Below are 18,657 nucleotides of genomic sequence, written 5' to 3'. Positions count from 1 at the left end.
AGAACTGTGCTGCCCCCCGAGCCCTGTGAGCAAAGGGCAGAACTGATTTCTGGCAGCCACCAAATGGTTAAATTCTAATCTCAAAATCTCTGGAGGAAAGGGGGCACCTATGGGTCCAAGCCTTGAATCTTTTAACTACCTGCCGATGTTTCTGCTGGATGAGAAAATCACAGCCTGTGGGGAATAGTTTTAGCTTACAACTTCCCAAGCCATGCACATTGCTAAGCGAGATTTCCTCGTTACAGTAGCACTACAGAGATGACCAAAATGACCCCTTCATGTGGGAGTGCTCTTCAAACCCAGACTATTGCATCAATGACCTAATAGAAACAGAGAAACAGGATGGCAGAAAAAGACCGTATGGCCCATCCATCCAATTAATTTAGCATGATAATTCTCATCACTTCCTTAGGGATCCCCTGTATTTAGCCCAAGCTTTCTTGAATTTAGGTACTGTTTTTGTCTCCACCACCTCCACCAGGAGGCCGTTCCAGACATCCACCCCCATCTCTAAAGAAATGTTCCCTCCTGAATCTACCCCCTTTCACACTTATCTCTAGAGCCTCCTTTCCCCATTATGATTAGGATAATTATAGGGACATTTAAAACAATCCAAGAACGGAAAACTTTTGAAGTTAAAATGGTTAGGCACTTCAGAACTGACAAAAAAAAAAAAGACTCAAAGGCCTAGGTTTCTTATTATGAAGGATAAAAATCATGCGGCCGTCACCTTCTGATCCCCCATCAAACCCATCACCACCCCCAGCCTCTTTCCCTTTCATAATTCACTTATGTTTTCTGATAATATCATCATTTGCTTATTCTGTTCTGACCTATAGAAAGAAGTAATATCTCCCAAAAGCTAGTCAAGAAACGTATTGTTAGTAGGCCAATAACAAGGTATCCCCTTATTTTTCCTGTTAACCTTTCTTTCCATACTTTTAACGTGATGGTTTTTGGAAGCCTTTTTGCAAAGTGCAAACCTCACAGCAGTTTGTGTGGCGTGACAGTGACATCTAGCTGTCAGTATGCTAAAGGAGGTTTCATTAATATCTTCAACAAAAACCGAGCAACAAACAATGCAAACACATCCAAGAGAAAATATAAATGACTTCTTCAGGGAATGGTATCGGATGGTGTTTAAAATTCCTAATCCACAGTCTCTTGCCCGCAATGGGCTACAGACTATATCATTTAATAAGCACTCAAGATTACTTCACCTGCCTTTTCCACACCTATAATTTATGACTATGCAACAAAAAAATTTAAAAAAAATTTAACATTGGAAAAATACTTAATACAAACAGGCTCTGGATGCCACCATTCACAGTACCCTGGATAGGTCTGGCTACTTAACCTGCAAAGGAGAAACCATTTTAATTTGAAATTGCTTATCAAACGCCAGAGATTTTCTCACAGCTGTTGGCATTGCAGGCTGCATTTCTGAAAGCAGAGGAAAAGTAACTGATGCGAGAGCAAAAAAACAGAGGCCAGTGACCACAATAAACAGGAAAAGAACAAGAGCGGTGCACTACAAAGACAAATAATAAACAATGCTGTAAAAGAAAAAGATCAATCAAATAAAATAGGATAACTATCCACAAAATGAAAAAGAAACAGTGTTACACATGGTAAAATTAAAAAGTAATAAAATTATATAAAATATATAAATAACAAATACAAATAAAAAAATCCCAACATGATCATGTTTCAGCAAGACCTGCATAAGGGGATTTGAGACTACAACATCAGATACAAAAGTGAAAAGATATGCGACACCTTGAGAGTGGACCAAGCAGCCTCACAAAAGTGGAAACCTCAAAGAAGCTCCTTGGTTTATCAGGGACTGCCACAATATCTCTGGTGGAAACCAATGATGGGGGAAAGTCAGTCGGCAGTCCATCTCTCAGCAAGTGATCACCTTCTTTCCACTAAGAAACTAGAATAACTGCATCCAAATATGTCGAGAATAACTTGTTAGCAAAACAGGGACAGGCTCTACAACCACAGCCAGCAAAACTGCACCATCAGTAAGACACATGTGGGAGGACTGGGGGTGCTGGGCTCAAATTGCAGCGCCTCCAGAAAAAAAAAAAGAAAACCAGAACACAGTGGGTTGTGAATGCGACTGATAGGGATGTGCATTCCTTGGGCCATTTGTTTTGGCCGTGTGCGTGAGTCTTGTAATCGGAAGGTACGTGCACATATAGGTAGGCGCCCACATGCGCACGTACCGGCAGTTTTGTGCGCATACATTCCGATCGCGAGATACGGCACACGGGTCAAAACAAATGAAACAAACGGCCTAAAAAATAAACCAACAAATGCACATCCCTAGTGACTGACCTGCCTGTATGTAAATGTCCAGAGAGGACATAAGAACATGCCATACTGGGTCAGACCAAGAGTCCATCAAGCCCAGCATCCTGTTTCCAACAGTGGCCAATCCAGGCCATAAGAACCTGGCAAGTACCCAAACACTGTCTATTCCATGTAACCATTGCTAGTAAAAGCAGTGGTTATTATCTAAGTCAACTTAATTAATAGCAGGTAATGTGATCATAGGGAAGACTCGTGTGGCCAGGCCCAAACAATACTAAGGAAGCCAAAGTCCCACCAGTCAGTCTTCTCCCCAGTCATAGCTCAACTCCATCAGTCTCCTCTCTCTTGCCTCATTTCCCCCCCCCCCCCCCCCCCCCCCAACAACTCTTCCATACTACTGTCTCTTCCCCCACTCTCACCTGTCACCAACATTCTTTCTCAACCTCTCTTTTCTCTCATTCTCCTAATCTTTTTCTCCTCTCCCCATCTTTTCCACTTTTCTCTTCTTACTCTGTCTGCACACATGGGCATACTTTGAATGTTATATTTGAGGGGAGGGAGTTAATACCTCTCTTCCAGCTCCACATTCCCAGCCTGTTTTGCTTCCCATTTCCCACTGATCTATCCTCCTCCCTGTTCCTCTTTCCATCCCTCCACTCCCCAACAGGTTCCCTCCTCAACCTTCCTCTGCAGGCCTCATTGATTCCTACCCTCATCAGCATTCTCTTCATTAGCAGGCTCAGATCACCTTTCAATCTGTGATTCTCCCTCCTGCACAGACTTGAATCACTTCCCTGCTCTGCACTTCCGGAGCCAAGGCACTTTTTTTTTCTGTAACTTAGCCTGGCTCCTCACCCACTGCAGCACTTCTATTCCAGCTCACAGCCAGCCCCAGGCCTGCAGGGTCCAGTTAAGACCTTCCAGCAGTCAGTATCTCCCCAGCATGTGGTGCTTCCAGAGATAACTGCCGTTTTATGGGATACAACAGGGGAATGTTTTATTTATTTTTGTGAACAAGGGGAGCAATCTTCACCTAAATTCCCCCTTAGTTCAAGCCCTAACCACAGCTCCTCACAATACTGGAGCTGCCAACCTTTTTTTTTTTTTTTTTTTTTAGAGATTTTGAGCCACCACAGCCTTCTCCTCACTTCCCCATCCACTCAGTAAAATATCTTATTTATCTTGCTGACTACAGGCTGGAAGAAAAGGGAAGATATTATCTACCCCCCTGGTACTCTACAGCCGTATATTGCTGGAAAGCACACATTAGCTTAATCTTGTGGGACTGGTTCAGAATGTGTGCCATGACAGGCCTAGGTTTGCTGTCCTTTGCAAGCTATGGCCCAACCCATTGTACATGCTCACATTGAAGGCGACGTCTGGAATTTCCAGACCTAGGTGGTCAAGAAGTCAATTTTCAAGGAACTCAGAATTCCTCCTCATGCAGTGTTTCTGGTAAAACACTGATTTTTATGATATTTTGCCTATTATGATTTTCTTGGTCCTGAAAACACTCAAGGCCAGATATTCATACCTAGGCGCGGGCGTAGATTTGTGCTCGCAACCTGTGCACACTTATGCACCTTGTGCATACCGAGCCCTAGGGGAGCCCCGATGGCTTTCCCCGTTCCCTCCCCCACCTTCCCCTATCTAACCTGCCCCCCCAGCCCTACCTAAATCCCCCCTACCTTTATTTTTTTTATTTACGCCTGCCTCTGGGCAGGCAAAGGTTGTGCGCGCTAGCCGAGTGTCGGCGCGCGATCCCCAGGCCCAGCGGGAGTGGAGAGGCCTCTGGCCATGCCCACGCCCGGACCGCCCCTCCCATTTTTCAAGCCCTGGGACTTACACGCGTCCCGGGGCTTGCGCACGTTGCTGGGCCTATACAAAATAGGCTCAGCACACGCAGGAGCAGGTTTTCGGGGTTACGTGCATAATATACGCGCGTAACCCTTTTAAAATCTGCCCCTTAACAAGTATTGTATTTTTTCCAGTTAACTCAGCAATTTTGCACTCTGCTTCAATTAGCCTATCATCCTGCGTAGATATTTGATGTTCCGCATGCTTTAATCACTTTGAGTGCCCCTACAAGCTACTTTTAATGTCATCCACGGTAGACTGAATCTTGATTAAGCTATCATCTAACGCTGCCAACACGCTATTAGATATTTGGAGAAGTACCTCTTCTGATATTGTCACCAGCATTTTTTCTCCTTCGGTCATTGCCGCCATTTTAGGTTCTCTGCTTTTCTTTTCTCTCCCACTCCTCTGCCGCCACAGCCTCTTTCCAGCGCAGCCCGGAGGCTGCTGCCCATGCTCCATCCTCGCGGTGGACAGATCCGCCACTGCTGAGTCTTCCCATGGCAGGATGCCGGGTCCTTGCTCGAGCAGCAGGGAGACCGCTGCTGCCGCTGCCTGTTGCCTCCAAGGCAGGGGTGCCGACGCTGCTGCCTGCTTCCATCTTCTTCGCGGCAGGGAGCAGCCTTCTTCCTGGCCTCCCACATGGCATGGATGCCGCTGCAGTCTTCTGCCTCCCGGCTCTTCATAGGTGTGGCCACACGCCTCTCCTCTTCTTTTAAAGGGCCAGCGGCGGGAAAAGCCACCAGCCCTCAGCAATGATGTCCTCACTGTGTTCCTGGATCAGCCCTATAAAAGGGCTCTGCTTCATTCCTTCAGGGCCTTCGGATCTGGTCAGCACAGTCTTCGTTCCAATCCAGGTCCTCCATGGTCTTCCTGTGCCTTGATGGATCTTTGTTCCATTTTCTTCATGGTCCTGATCTCCATCTTGATGTTCCTGGTCTCGTCCTTCGTCGGAGCTCCTTCGTTGCTTGATCCTTGTTCCTGTTGTTCCAGATGTTCTATGTCCAGATGTCCGATGTTCCAGCCCTGAATCCATCATACTCACCTCCAGCTCTTCGTCCAGTTCCCAGGTTCCTTGTCTGTCCACCTTTCCTGGCGTGCCACCATCATGTCCGTGACCAGCCCATGGGGGGCTGTGTAGGGCGCCTAGTGGCACAAGGCCTACCTTCTCGTCTGCAGCACAAGCCTCTGGAAGGCTCCTGTTTTTAATGCCTAGCTTCTGAATCCTGAGTCTTGAATCATGTCCCGGTCTTCAGAGTTCCTTGTGCCTGCTTCCGTCCATGCCCAAGACTCTGCCAGAACCTGCTCCGCTTCAGCGTGGTCCGCAACCAGCCAACAGTGGCTGTGTAGGGCACACCCCAGTGCAGGCCTCTCCTGAATCTTCATGTCCTGGCTTCAACTTCCACTACTTCATCTGGAGTCTGCTTCACCTTCGGCATGGTCCACAACCAGCCATGGACGGCTGTGTAGGGCGCGCTGTGATGCAGCACTCACCCAGTACTTTCTCCTGAATCCTTGCCTGAAACCTCCAAATATCCTGAATCCTTGCTGAGACCTCCAAGTAACCTGAATCCTTGTCCGAGTCCAGGGCCAGATTTACACATTTCTATGCCCTAGGCCAAAGCACAATTCTGTGCCCCCTCCCCCTCAAAAGTTGATTTATAATTTTCTATTTAATATGTAATCCCTGCCAGTTATTCTAAACGTATTTAAATTTGCAACGAGTGAACCCAGAAGCAAAATAAAACACACCAAAACCAGTTAAAAATTTTAAAGCCCGCAGGACCTGTATCCCCCCACAGAAGTTCTTCTGTCCGACCTGACCCGCGCTGAAATATTTTGAACCCGACCCAGCCTGCAAAATGCAGACGTCTGCCTATATAATCCATACGAGGTACGACAATTACTTCTTTGGTTAGTTCAAATTATTCTCCCAGATGGTGTATTCGATACAAAAAAACAGCGAATAAAATTGACATAAAATGCAGAAGATTTACATCGATTCTCATCTGACATTATAGAATTTTATTGAAATGTTTTGCATTTTGTGCCACTTACATTATACCACATTAAATTATGCTGCATAAACAAGCCATAAGTTGTGTATGTTTCATGTTTTGTAATAAAAATCGCAGCCCCCTTATAATTTGGCGAACACCTCCATCAACTTTTTCTGCTTACGGCTTTCAGCCCTGAGTTAACAAAACAGTATACAAAAGTAGTACCGCTATATTTTACGTACCTATTATCAGTAGATATGTAGAAGACAAGTGATATGAGCGTAATGAATCACTTGGAATCACTATTGTAACGCCAAATCTGGAATTTTACTTTAACACGTAGTTTACGCAGAGTGTGTGAGAGAGAAATAGCAAATGCTTTTTGCCTGTGACTGAGCAAGACAGCGGAAACTGTAGAGATGTGCAACGTAAATGTACCGCTCAATTTATTTAAAGTATATGGATGTAAATTTAAAAAACAGCATTTTATATGGCCTTTTCAAAATAATACTGAAAAATGTATAAATGTTTATTTCTGCTGAATATATGCCCCCCTGACTGCTGCGCCCTAGGCCATGGCCTAGGTTGGCCTTATGGGAAATCCAACCCTGTCCGAGTCTTCTGAGTAACCTGAATCCTTGTCAGTCTTCTGAGCAACCTGAATCCTTGTCTGAGTCCTCCGAGTATCCTGAGTCTTGTCTAAGTCCTCCAAGTAACCCGAGTCTATGTCTGAGTCTTCTTGTTCCTGCCCTCAGCCTCCATCTGGCCTCATGCACTCGTCGTTCCCAAGCGAAGGGATAGAAGGACTATCGAGTGGCCAGAGGGCTACTTCCGAGACCAGCATTGCGTTGCTGGGTCTCTGTGGTGCGTGTAGGTCCAGTGGAGGGCTGAGCCCACCTTGTTCTTGCTCCAGACGTTCCTTGCCTTGCCTTCAGTCCTGCCTTGTTCCTGCTCCAGTCATTCCTTGCCTTGTCTTCAGTCCAGCCTTGTTTCTGCTCTGCCCATGCTTGTATTTGCTCACCTCTCGCGGTGTGTCTTGGGTCTCCTCCCTGAGCCATGCCGGGATCCAAGGGCTCACAATCTCCCTTAAGAAGCAACTGCGCCTCCGTGTCTCGCAACAGGATCCGAAGGCCCCGCGTTCGCAACACCATGCTTTTCTCTTATAGCGCAACACCCCCTTCTATCCCCACAAATTCCTCCAGTACAGAGTCTAATGATAATGCCCTAGTGAGATCTCTGTGCAATTGCAAGTATAAATATCTGGTGGAGGGATGCACTCAAAACTCATCAAATCTGTAAAGGATTTGAAGTGAACCTCCTACACCAGTTGACCCAGATATCTTACCTCCTCCATTGCCCACCTTTCCATGTCAGGGGAAAACGTACACTGGAACTGCGGGTTTCGTGTCAAAGATGTCATATATGATCTTGCCCCCTCCGGCAATGGCATATGGCACTGGATCGCTCTCCAGACCCTTAAAATATCCAATGACTCCTAAACCAGATTTTAAATTATATGAGGAAGGGGGCATGTGCAACAAAGATGCCAAACTAAACCCCCTTGTCGCCTTTTGTTCCAGATCTAACCATGACTGGGAGGAATCAGCACCCAACCACTCCCTCAGACATGCCAGCCAACAAGCCCAATACTACCACCTAAGCTCAGGAAGATTCAATCCCCATACAGCAGCATAGTATATTGTAACTGAGGGGGGGGGGGGGGCTCCCCTGCCAGAGGAAGCTAGAAATAACACTCCTAAGATTACAAATTGTAGTCACTGGTATATCACAGGCAAGTGCATGAAAGGATAAACCAGTCAAGGCAGTATTGCCATTTTTATAACATTCTCCCCATTAATTCCACCTTCCTAATACTTCTCTCCCCCCACCAACATTATCTCCAATTTCGAGTAATTTATAGTATATCCAGATAAGGACCCATATAAAGGTCTAGCAAGGCCATCAGGGCAGTAATGAATTTGGGAATATCTGTTAGGTATAAAAGTACATCATCTGCGTATAGAGAGACCTTATCATGCCCTCCACCCAGTTTGATGCCCTGAATAGCCCTTGAGCCTCTAATAACCTGTGCCAATGGTTCTATCACCAGATTGAATAAATAAGGTGACAAAGGGCATCCCTCTCTCGTTCCCCTATTAATATCAAATGGGTCAGAAAGAACCTCATCCGAGACTATTCTGGCTCTTGGTCCCAAATATAAAGTCGTATCCAGGACATAAAAGCCTCCAGAAACTGAAAGTATCTCAAAACCGTAAACATAAAAGGCCATGAGACTTCAAATGCTTTATAGGCTTCCACTGACAGAATAGCCCTGCCAGTTTCTTTTTAGTCACTGTACATAAAATATTGAATAAGCGTTGAGTATCATTAGTTGACAGACGCCTTCTCATGAAACATGTCTGATGCAGGTGGATAAGGATTAACATTATATCCTCCAGCCTAAGCTGAAGAATTGTAGCTAATAATTTCACATCTGCATTTATCAATGATATTGGTCTTTCCAAGGGGTCTTTGGGTTTTTTATATATCAACACTCAGGGCTTCTGTCAATGCCCCCACTTCCACCTCAGAGGTACGAGATGATTGAATAACTCATGCAAATAAGGGACAACCAGGTCCACAAAGGCCTTATAGAACTCAATTGGAAAGCCATCAGACCAAGGGCTCTTACCACCAGCATAGCACAGAGAACATTATCTCCCATGATAGGGGCTGTAATCATGGCAGTATCCTCTTCAGCAAGTCAAAGTAATCCTAAAGGTTCCAAAAAAGCCACAATCTCCACTTAGTCTGGGGCTGGCTGTGCCCTATAAAGCACAAAAAAATACCCAGCAAATGTTAAGCGTAACCTACACTTATATCCAGAGATACAAAATCTAACACTTAGATTTTGTAGAAAGTATAATTTTTTTATTGATCAATATAAGTATTCTTGGGAGATGCTGGATGCCCTTTCCCTGACAAACTGACCAGCATCTCCTTGTATATAGGAATTGATCTTTCTTTTATAGGTAACATACAATATAATACTAGGTTAGAAGTTCTAAGAGTGTGTGACTACCCAGAGAATAATTTACATTGGTTGTCATGTCAACAGCATGATCTGATTATCCCTAAACTACCCTGATTATTTCTCCAAGGTGGGGCCCATTTACCATCACTCTTTAGATAGTCCTTTGTTCTGTTAGAATCTTGTTGGTCAGGGCAATTATCATATAGAAACATAGAAATGACGGCAGAAGAAGACCAATCGGTCCATCCAGTCTGCCCAGCAAGCTTCACACTTCTTTTTTCTCATACTTATCTGTTTCTCTTGGCTCTTAGTAACCTTAGGTTCTATTTCCCTTTCACCCCCACCATTAATGTAGAGAGCAGTGATGGAACTGCTTCCAAGTGAAATATTAAGTTTGATTAGTTGGGTAAGCAGCAGCATAGCTCTCTGCCGTTGAAGCAGAGAGCAATGCTGGATATGCGTGAAGTATTAGTTTTTCTTCTCCCCTGCCGTTGAAGCAGGGAGCTATGCTGGATATGCATTGAAAGTGAAGTATGCCTTGAAAGTCACATTAACTATCATCAAATATTGAAAAGCCTAATAATTGGTAATTGAATAAGCCTAATAATTAGTAATACCTATAGCCCATGAACCCATCCCTGTTTTTTTTCTTTTTTTAATTTGGAGATGGCAGCCCTCCATCCTTCCACTCCGTGAAGGTGGAACACCAACCACTGACCACTAGCATCCCGCTCCGTGAATGCCTCTGTGGCTACTGCCGCTCTGTGCAGTGTTTTGCTGCCTCCTCTTTATACGCGTCCTCTAGACCTGATGGATCCACAGTGTTTATCCCACACCCCTTTGAAGTCCTTCACAGTTTTGGACTTCACCACTTCCTCCGGAAGGGCATTCCAGGCATCCACCACTCTCTCCGTGAAGAAATACTTCCTGACATTGGTCTTAGGCTGTATTTATAGATGCCCCTGGAAATGGTGCCTCTTACTGTGACAGTATAGCCTGAAGTTTCCAACCATTGCCTCCTCCTTTTGTGACCCTATAATTAGGCATCACGATGTGGCGCCAGTTTCAACTGCTGTCCAGGTGTTTTTGGAATCCCTGCAGGTCAGGCTCAGCAAGTCACTTTGAGTTCACATAGGCTAAGATAGCAAAGGATTCTGGGTCAGTCGCCTTCTCCATGTTGGTTTCCAGCTCAGGCACACATATCACAAACTGTTTATTAATTTCAGCAGGCAAATATTTAATATTTCCCTGCCCGTCTCTTATACCACAAATTGCTGAGGATTCCTGATTTGTTTTAATCATTTTCACTAATAAAGATCCTGTCTTCCCCCATGCTAATAATACATCCGTTTAGAGTATTAAAGTGTCTTTTCTGTTTTTAATACCTGCAATTGCTTCAGTTTATCTCTAGCCAGAGATAACTCTTGAGTACCTTCAAATAAGGTTAAATATATTTAAATTATATAGTTTTGCTCTTATTTATTTCTGCTCTTTTAGTTTTTAACTGTAATGGCCAAATTCCTGTTTTGTCACCATTATTTTTATTGTCTAATATATTGTATTTTTATTCGTACTTTATTTTAAGTTTTATTTAGTCAATTATTTATTTAATTTTAATTATTTCTGATTTGTTTATATTATTTTGATATTTTAAACCGCTTTGGTCAGCTAGTTTTACTGGTAAAACGGTATATAAAATTTTGTTAAATTTGTTTGTTTAAATAAATTCCTGGATCTTATGTTTCTGTTCCAAAGTTTTCACCTGGGCTTCCAAAGCTGTTTGTTCTTTCTGTCTGTGGTGATTGAGAAGACTGGCATAAAGATATTATAGTACCTCTAACCACCTCTTTAGGAGCCTCCCACCTCAAAGAAGAGCTATAATCCTCAAAAGGATTATGAATTTCGCATTTCACCTGGACAGCAGTTGAAATGCCAAGAAGTGCAGAGCCATGCATATGGGGTGTGGAAATCCGTAAGAACTGTATTCGATGGGGGGAGAAGGGCTGATGTGCACGGAGCAGGAAAGAGACCTTGGGGTGATAGTGTCTAATGATCTGAAGTCGGCGAAACAATGTGACAAGGCAATAGCTAAAGCCAGAAGAATGCTGGGCTGCATAGAGAGAGGAATATAGAGTAAGAAAAGGGAAGTGATTATCCTCTTGTACAGGTCCTTGGTGAGGCCTCACCTGGAGTACTGTGCTCAGTTCTGGAGACCGTATCTCCAAAGGGACAGAGACAGGATGGAGGCGGTCCAGAGAAGGGCGACCAAAAAGGTGGAGGGTCTTCATCGAATGACTTATGAGGAGAGATTGAAGAATCTAAATATGTACACCCTGGGGGAAAGGAGGAGTAGGGGTGATATGATACAGACTTTCAGATACTTGAAAGGTTTTAATGATCCAAAGACGACAAACCTTTTCCATTGCAAAAAAATCAGCAGAACCAGGGGTCACGATTTAAAACTCCAGGGAGGAAGACTCAGAACCAATGTCAGGAAGTATTTCTTCATGGAGAGGGTGGTGGATACCTGGAATGCCCTTCCGGAGAACGTGGTGAAGACCAAAACTGTGAAGGATTTCAAAGGGGCGTGGGATAAATACTGTGGATCCATAAAGTTTAGAGGATGTGAATGAAGAGAAGAGGCATGGGGGTGGCTTGAGGGAATGATGGCTACTACCTGGAGATGAATATCCTTATTCAATAATGCGACTCCAACACTGCTCTATGTTCAACGGCAAGAGGAAATGTGGAAAAAAGGATTTGCAACCACATAAAAGCAGGGGAGTAGCTTGCTTGTTACGGCAGTTACTACCCCAAACCAAAAAATACCTGATACTTCACTTTCAATGCAAATCCAGCATAACTCTCTACTTCAACGGCAGGGGAGGAAATTTTGACAATTCACGCATATCCAGCATAGCCCTCTGCTTCAATGGCAGGGGAAGAAATTTTGACAATTCACGCATATCCAACATAGCCCTCTGCTTCAACGGCAGGGGAGCAAGTCTGATATTTCAATTTCAATGCAAAGCCAGCATAGCTCTCTGCTTCAACGGCAGGGGAGGAAGTTTGACACTTCACGCATATCCAGCATAGCCCTCCGCTTCAACGGCAGGGGAGCAAGACTGATACTTCACTTTCAATGCATAGCCAGCATGGCTCTCTGCTTCAACGGCAGGGTGGAATGAAGAAAGGTGGATCTATATTCAGGCAACAATCAACAAGGACTGAATTACACAGTCTGAATAAACATAAGCATGGGTGTAGCTTGCTTATTGCGGTGGTTAATACCCCTAACTAAATTAAGCTATTTCACTTAGATGCAATTCCAACACTGCTCTCTACATTAATGGCGGGGGTGGAAGGGAAACAGAATAAAAAAAGGTTACTAAGTGCCAAGAGAAACAGATAAGTATGTGAGAGAAAAAAAAAAAGTGCGAAAGCTTGCTGGGCAGACTGGATGGGCCGTTTGGTCTTATTCTGCCGTCATTTCTATGTTTCTATGAATTTCATAATCTCTGATCACTATTTTCCTTAAAGTCTTACACCCAGTAAAGAGCTATTCTATAGAATTCTACCCAATCACATTCGGCAACTCTCAACAAAAAAAGAATTTTAAAAAAGCCATCAAAATCCACTTATTCTCAATAGCCTTCCCTGAACCTCAGTCATAACCATATTTATATTGAACTTTATATAATATATAATTATATATATATAATTATACATATAATTATAGCACCATATTTATATTGAACTTTTGTATATAATTATTCTCCTCTATCTCTTTCTATTTCTTACATTCCCAGTTCATTAGCCCTTGTTAATTGTAACTGCTTCTCTTCATCACGTTATTTATGTTTTTTGGTTGTATTATCCGCACCCCTGTTTTCTGTAAACCGACATGATGTGAACGAGTTCATGAATGCCGGTATAAAAAACCTTAAATAAATAAAATAAATAAATAACCATTTCCTACTCTTTAATGTATTTGTTTTTAGTGTGATTTTTTCATGTTCTGTTTTATTGTATTTTAAATATGTATATTCCTCTGTAAACTGCTTAGATCTGCTAAAGCTTGTATAGACTGTATAGAAAAAATTTTAAATAAAAGTCTATAGGCTCCCCTGATTTTGGACAAAATCCAAATGTGATGCAGAGTGATCTGGTATCGTACAAGACAAAATATCATCAAAAACTGCAGGTGTCTGTGTTCCAATACACAAAAAATAATCAAGACGACTAAGGGGTGGATTTATCAAAATGCGGTACGTACCGCATGCGATAGCAAAAGGGGCGTGGTGTATGCTAACGGACCGCATCGCAAATGGCGAAGGTACTCACCGCATGGTCCCGGCTGCTATCGCAGAGCCTAACGCATCTGAAAGAGGTGTTGTTAAAATTGGCGTTATGGCTCTGCGATACCTCTTCGCAGGCAGGCTAACCCAGCCCACTCTCCGCCCAGGTTTTGCATTTGCATCCTCTCTCCGCCCCTACTCCTCCCTGTTTCTGCATTTGCATCGCACCATACGATATGGTGCGATCGCATGCAGTAAACACGTTTTTGCATGTCTTAAAGGCCTATCGCATGCGAAAACGGGGCTTTTTCGCATGTGATAAGCCCTTAATGCATGCGAAAACGCCTTACCGCATTTTGATAAATGACCCCCTAAGTTTGATGTCTGTTTGAGAAAAGAAAAGGTAGAGTCTCTACTGCTGCCTTTCCATTCTCGCCAGACATCCACCAGATTAAACAATTGCACAAGGTTAGTTAAGCCTCCCATCTCATTACTGGCTGCATTCCTATGAGAACAATCCACCAACGGGTCAATACATAGATTCCAGTCTTGTAATATCAAACCCCAGAAGCACCTTGCATAAATGATGATAGAATGCTGACTGACCACTATTTGGTCCATATACAGCCATGTATGTGGTAGTTTGGCCATATAGCTATCCTCTAAAATAACATACCGACCCTCCAGATCACATTTTGATTGGTGCAATTGCAATGGAAGATCCTTGTGGATTATAATACAGACTCCTCTAGTACAGGAGAAGAAAGAAGCTGCGTACACCTGGTCCACGCAAGCCCTTTTAAAATGTTTTATGTTCCTTTGCCACTAGGTGCATTTCCTGCAGAAATGCAATAAATGTCCTTTGCTTCTTAAGGTACTGAAGGATTCTAGATCTCTTCACTGGCGAGGAGCCCCCCCATACTTTCAAAAGAGACTATCTTCAAGTCATGATGAATCTTAACTCACCCCACTAATATAACAAGTACATATAAGGACATATGCTTCACACATCAAACAGAATACAGCAACTTCTGGAAGATTAACATTTGTGAACCCTTTGCTTATCACCAACTTAGAAATGTATACCATAACATTGGGTTTCGATTTCTACCCCCGCCCCCAACAACTACCCCTCTTCCCCCACCCCTCTCCCCCTAACTAGTTAGCTTGTATGTGTATAGTACATAGCAGAAAATAAAAAAAAATACTGTCAATGCAAACAAAGCTACGTGCCCAGGGGATAACAAGTTCAGCCCGAACAGCAGCTTTGCCATGCTGAGCACCGAAAAAACAACAACCATCATGCTCTGTAACCACCAAAACAAAATAAAAATCTTCAACAAAGAAGTGAAACAATAGTCAAATGCAATACATCTTTGCAAAGTTATTGATGAAGTGGGACTGTGGCTGAGATCCTTTCCTTGGAAAGCTAAATACCAAACTTGAGGGGATTGACCACGTAAACAGGAAAGGGCCATGCGGACACGTTGAAACAGCCTCCTCTCCCGTCTCCATGCTTCTGAGGCCTCAGCACTCCAGCCACAACGCCGACTAGTTTGCAATGCCACGCTATGTTGGTAGCAGCTCCTCCGGCGATCTTCAGTCGCACCACCACACTCAAAAATATACCAAGTCAACAAAATAAAAAAGCAAACACAAAAACGAACCTACTCCTGCAACAAAGCATCCTCTTAGCTTCGTCGTAAAGAGGCGGGGGTCACAGCACTAGCCTCCCAGGAGTGAGCAGGGGCTCATAGGTGTTGCTTCTTCAGTGGTTAAGACAGGGATAGTGTATTCCTTTTCTTTCTTTTGTTTTATTTTCTTTGCTTCTTGTACAATATAGAGTTGAGAGAAACTGCAAATTGTTAGAAACTGGCTTAGCTGCATGCAAGCACAAGAGAAACCCAGCAACCTCCTGTTGCTTTTCTTGGCAACAATACTGCATAAGAACAAATTAGAAACCCCAATCTGCATAGGGGTAGATTTTCAAATAGCGCGATTTGGCGTACTTTTGTTGGCGCATCAGGCGCCAACAAAAGTACGCTGGATTTTAGTAGATACGCGCGTAGCTGCGCGTATCCGCTAAAATCCGGGATCGGCGCGCGCAAGGCTATCGATTCCGTATAGCCGGCACGCGCCGAGCCGCGCAGCCTACCTCCGTTCCCTCCGAGGCCGCTCCGATTTCGGAGCGGCCTCGGAGGGAACTTTCTTTTGCCCTCCCCTCACCTTCCCCTCCCTTCCCCTACCTAACCCACCCGCCCGGCCCTGTCTAGACCCCCCCCTTACCTTTGTCGGGGGATTTACGCCTCCCGGAGGGAGACGTAAATCCCCGCGTGCCAGCGGGTCGCTAGCGTGCCGGGACGCGACCTGGGGGCGGGTCCGGAGGGCGCGGCCACGCCCCCGGGCCCGCTCCCGACACGCCCCGAAAACGCCACGCAGATCGGGCCCGCCCCCGACACGCCCCCTCTGAAAACCCCGGGACTTACGCGAGTCCCGGGGCTCTGCGCGCGCCGGTAGGCCTATGTAAAATAGGCTTACCGGCGCGCAGGGCCCTGCTCGCCTAAATCCGCCCGGATTTAGGCGGATTTAGGCGAGCAGGGCTCTTAAAATCCGCCCCTTAGAGTAGCACATATAGTACAGACAGGGCAGGGAGCATGTGAATAACGGATTTTCAGAGAGAGAGAGGAATGGTGCAAGCAGAGATAAGACTGTCCCCTCTCCCCACACCTGGCTTTAGCAAGGACTTTTGCATAGAAAACTGTAACTTAGAAACTGCACGTAGACAAAGGCATCCTGAACAGTATCTTATTGGGCAAGGGCATTTGCACATACACAAGGGAAAAGGGAGGGGGAAAAAGGGGGCTTCCATAAGCAAGAAAAAGTGTATAAAATGTACTGCTTGAGCCTGTGGGGGTGTGCCTACTTCTGTATGACACCTGTGCTTGCAAGTCCGTGAATAAAACTTGTACTGTTTCACTAAACTTGTGTTCACTCTCCTTCCTTCCAAGAAGGATTTGTTTGTTTATATCATATACGTATATGTGTGAGCTTCTGGGTGTGTATATACATATATATATATATATATATATATATATATATATAAACACACACACATATACACAAGCTCGCTCAAATACACACTTGCTCCCCCTCTCACACACACCAGGTGACTCCAGCTTTTCTTTGGTTGGGATCCGCCAGTAGCCCTGGGGCCCTTTATCTTTATTAAAATTTATGAATCGCCTAACATGAATCTAAGAGATGTACAAAAAAAAACAATCATAAAGATTTGAAATGCACAGAATAAAAACACACTACATAAATCTTTGCATTGAAACTTACATGCTGCTTTGGTCTTAATCATCCTACTTCCTGACAAAATTAATAATATGCTTGGTTAAATAAGGAGCTCCAGAAGGTCAGGGCTGCGGGGACATTATTCCAAGGGGAGGCTGAGAAAGAAATCAATGTGAAAATATGACACACACAACAGACACAGACACGAGCCTGTTCTGCGGCTCCTCCGTGCATCACACGATGAGCATACAGGAAGTGCTAGCACCAGAACTGTTCAGTACCCCAGGGCTGGGTATGAGGAGCTGCAAAATGGGCTTCATCTTCTAAGTCACAGATTTTGTCCACTGATGGTCGCACAGACCTCTCCCTGCTCCTGATGCCGCTCCCCGGGTGTGATGCCCTGGCAACTGCTGGACCTGAGCCCCTGATGCGCTAGGCCTGAGCCCCTCAGTGAAAAATCCCCTATTTAAACTGTGAGGCTCTGTATCTACGAAGGCCTGCATAGTTCAAAAGTCTGCTGTTAGAACTGTGTGGCCCTGTGAAGTTCTAACTGCACGTTTGAATAATGCAGAGCTCTGTAGATACAGAACTCTATGGTTCATACAGGGAAGGTTTCACTGTGTGACTGGAGGATTGAGGATGCACTCATATTTATGCTGCAGCCCAAGCAACTTAGAGGTGCTGGTTGGAACAGAGAGAGAGAAAGAGAAGGAAGAATGAGATTGAAAAGGAGAGCTGGGGAAAACAAACAAAAAAAGAAAAATGGGAATCAAGGACTGGAGGTACTGCAGAGGAAGAATAGGAGGCAGGGACTGAGAGTGAGAGCATGGGACGAATGAGCTGTGGGGATGGGGTAAGAGCATGGAAAGAATTGCATTTGGGGACTCAGGGAGAACAGGTATGAAGGAGGAGAGCAGGGGAGTAACAGGGACTCATGTAGAGCAGGGACTTGGATATTGGGGGCAGGGTTAAGAGCTGGAACTCTGGCAGAGTTGAGAAGTAGAGCAAGGACTTATGAATGGTGGAGAGCAGGAACCTGAGCCCAAACTTGGGGCACAGGGATCTTGGCAATTGGGTGGTTACTAGTAGGGAATGCTAGATTGGCTGGGGGGGGCTGGTGTGTGAATGATGATGTGAGAAGGGAGTAAGAGAAAGGGGCTGAAAGATGGGGAAGAATTGAGATGGTATGAATGACCTGGAGGACTAGAGAGAAGGTGAAATGCAGTGGAAAGGATTGGCGGCCTGTGAAGGGGTGTGAGGGAAGGGATGTCTGTGAAAGGGGTGATATGGAGCTGGTGAAAGAGGAGTAATAGGAAACCAGTAGGGGGTAAGAGAGAGAATAATGGGCTGGAAGCCAGTGAAGGAATTAGTGATGGGGGAAGGAGCAGGAGCTGGTGAGGGGTTGAAAGCATAGGAAGCTGGATGAGGATAAGGTGAGTACAAAGTGTGGATGAAATTGGGGACTAGGGAATGGATGAAAGGCAAATGGAAAAGGCGTGAGAGACGGGGGAATGGGAGGGCTAGAGGAGGACTGGGGTAGATGGAAAACTGGTAGAAAGGTGAGAGGTGAAAAGAGGGAGACTGAGGACTGGAGGGTTAGAAAGGGGTAAAATTTATTTATGAATGGATAGAATGGCAAAGAAGACAGAAATGGATGAAAAATATGAAAGGAGACCAATGTCTGAGACAGATGTAGGGAAGGGAGAGAAGAAATGGAAAGTGGAATAGAGAAGACAGAAGAGAAAGACCAAAAATAAAATGATCAGACAACAAAGGTAGAAAATATTTCATATTCAGTTTTTAGAATGGAGTATGTCAGATTTAGGAATGTGCATTTCTTATATTTTTG

This window comes from Rhinatrema bivittatum, chromosome 18 (assembly GCF_901001135.1).
Source record: "Rhinatrema bivittatum chromosome 18, aRhiBiv1.1, whole genome shotgun sequence".
Taxonomy (NCBI): Eukaryota; Metazoa; Chordata; class Amphibia; order Gymnophiona; family Rhinatrematidae; genus Rhinatrema; species Rhinatrema bivittatum.
The sequence above is the reverse complement of the archived record's forward strand: the minus strand, read 5'-3'. Positions refer to the sequence as shown.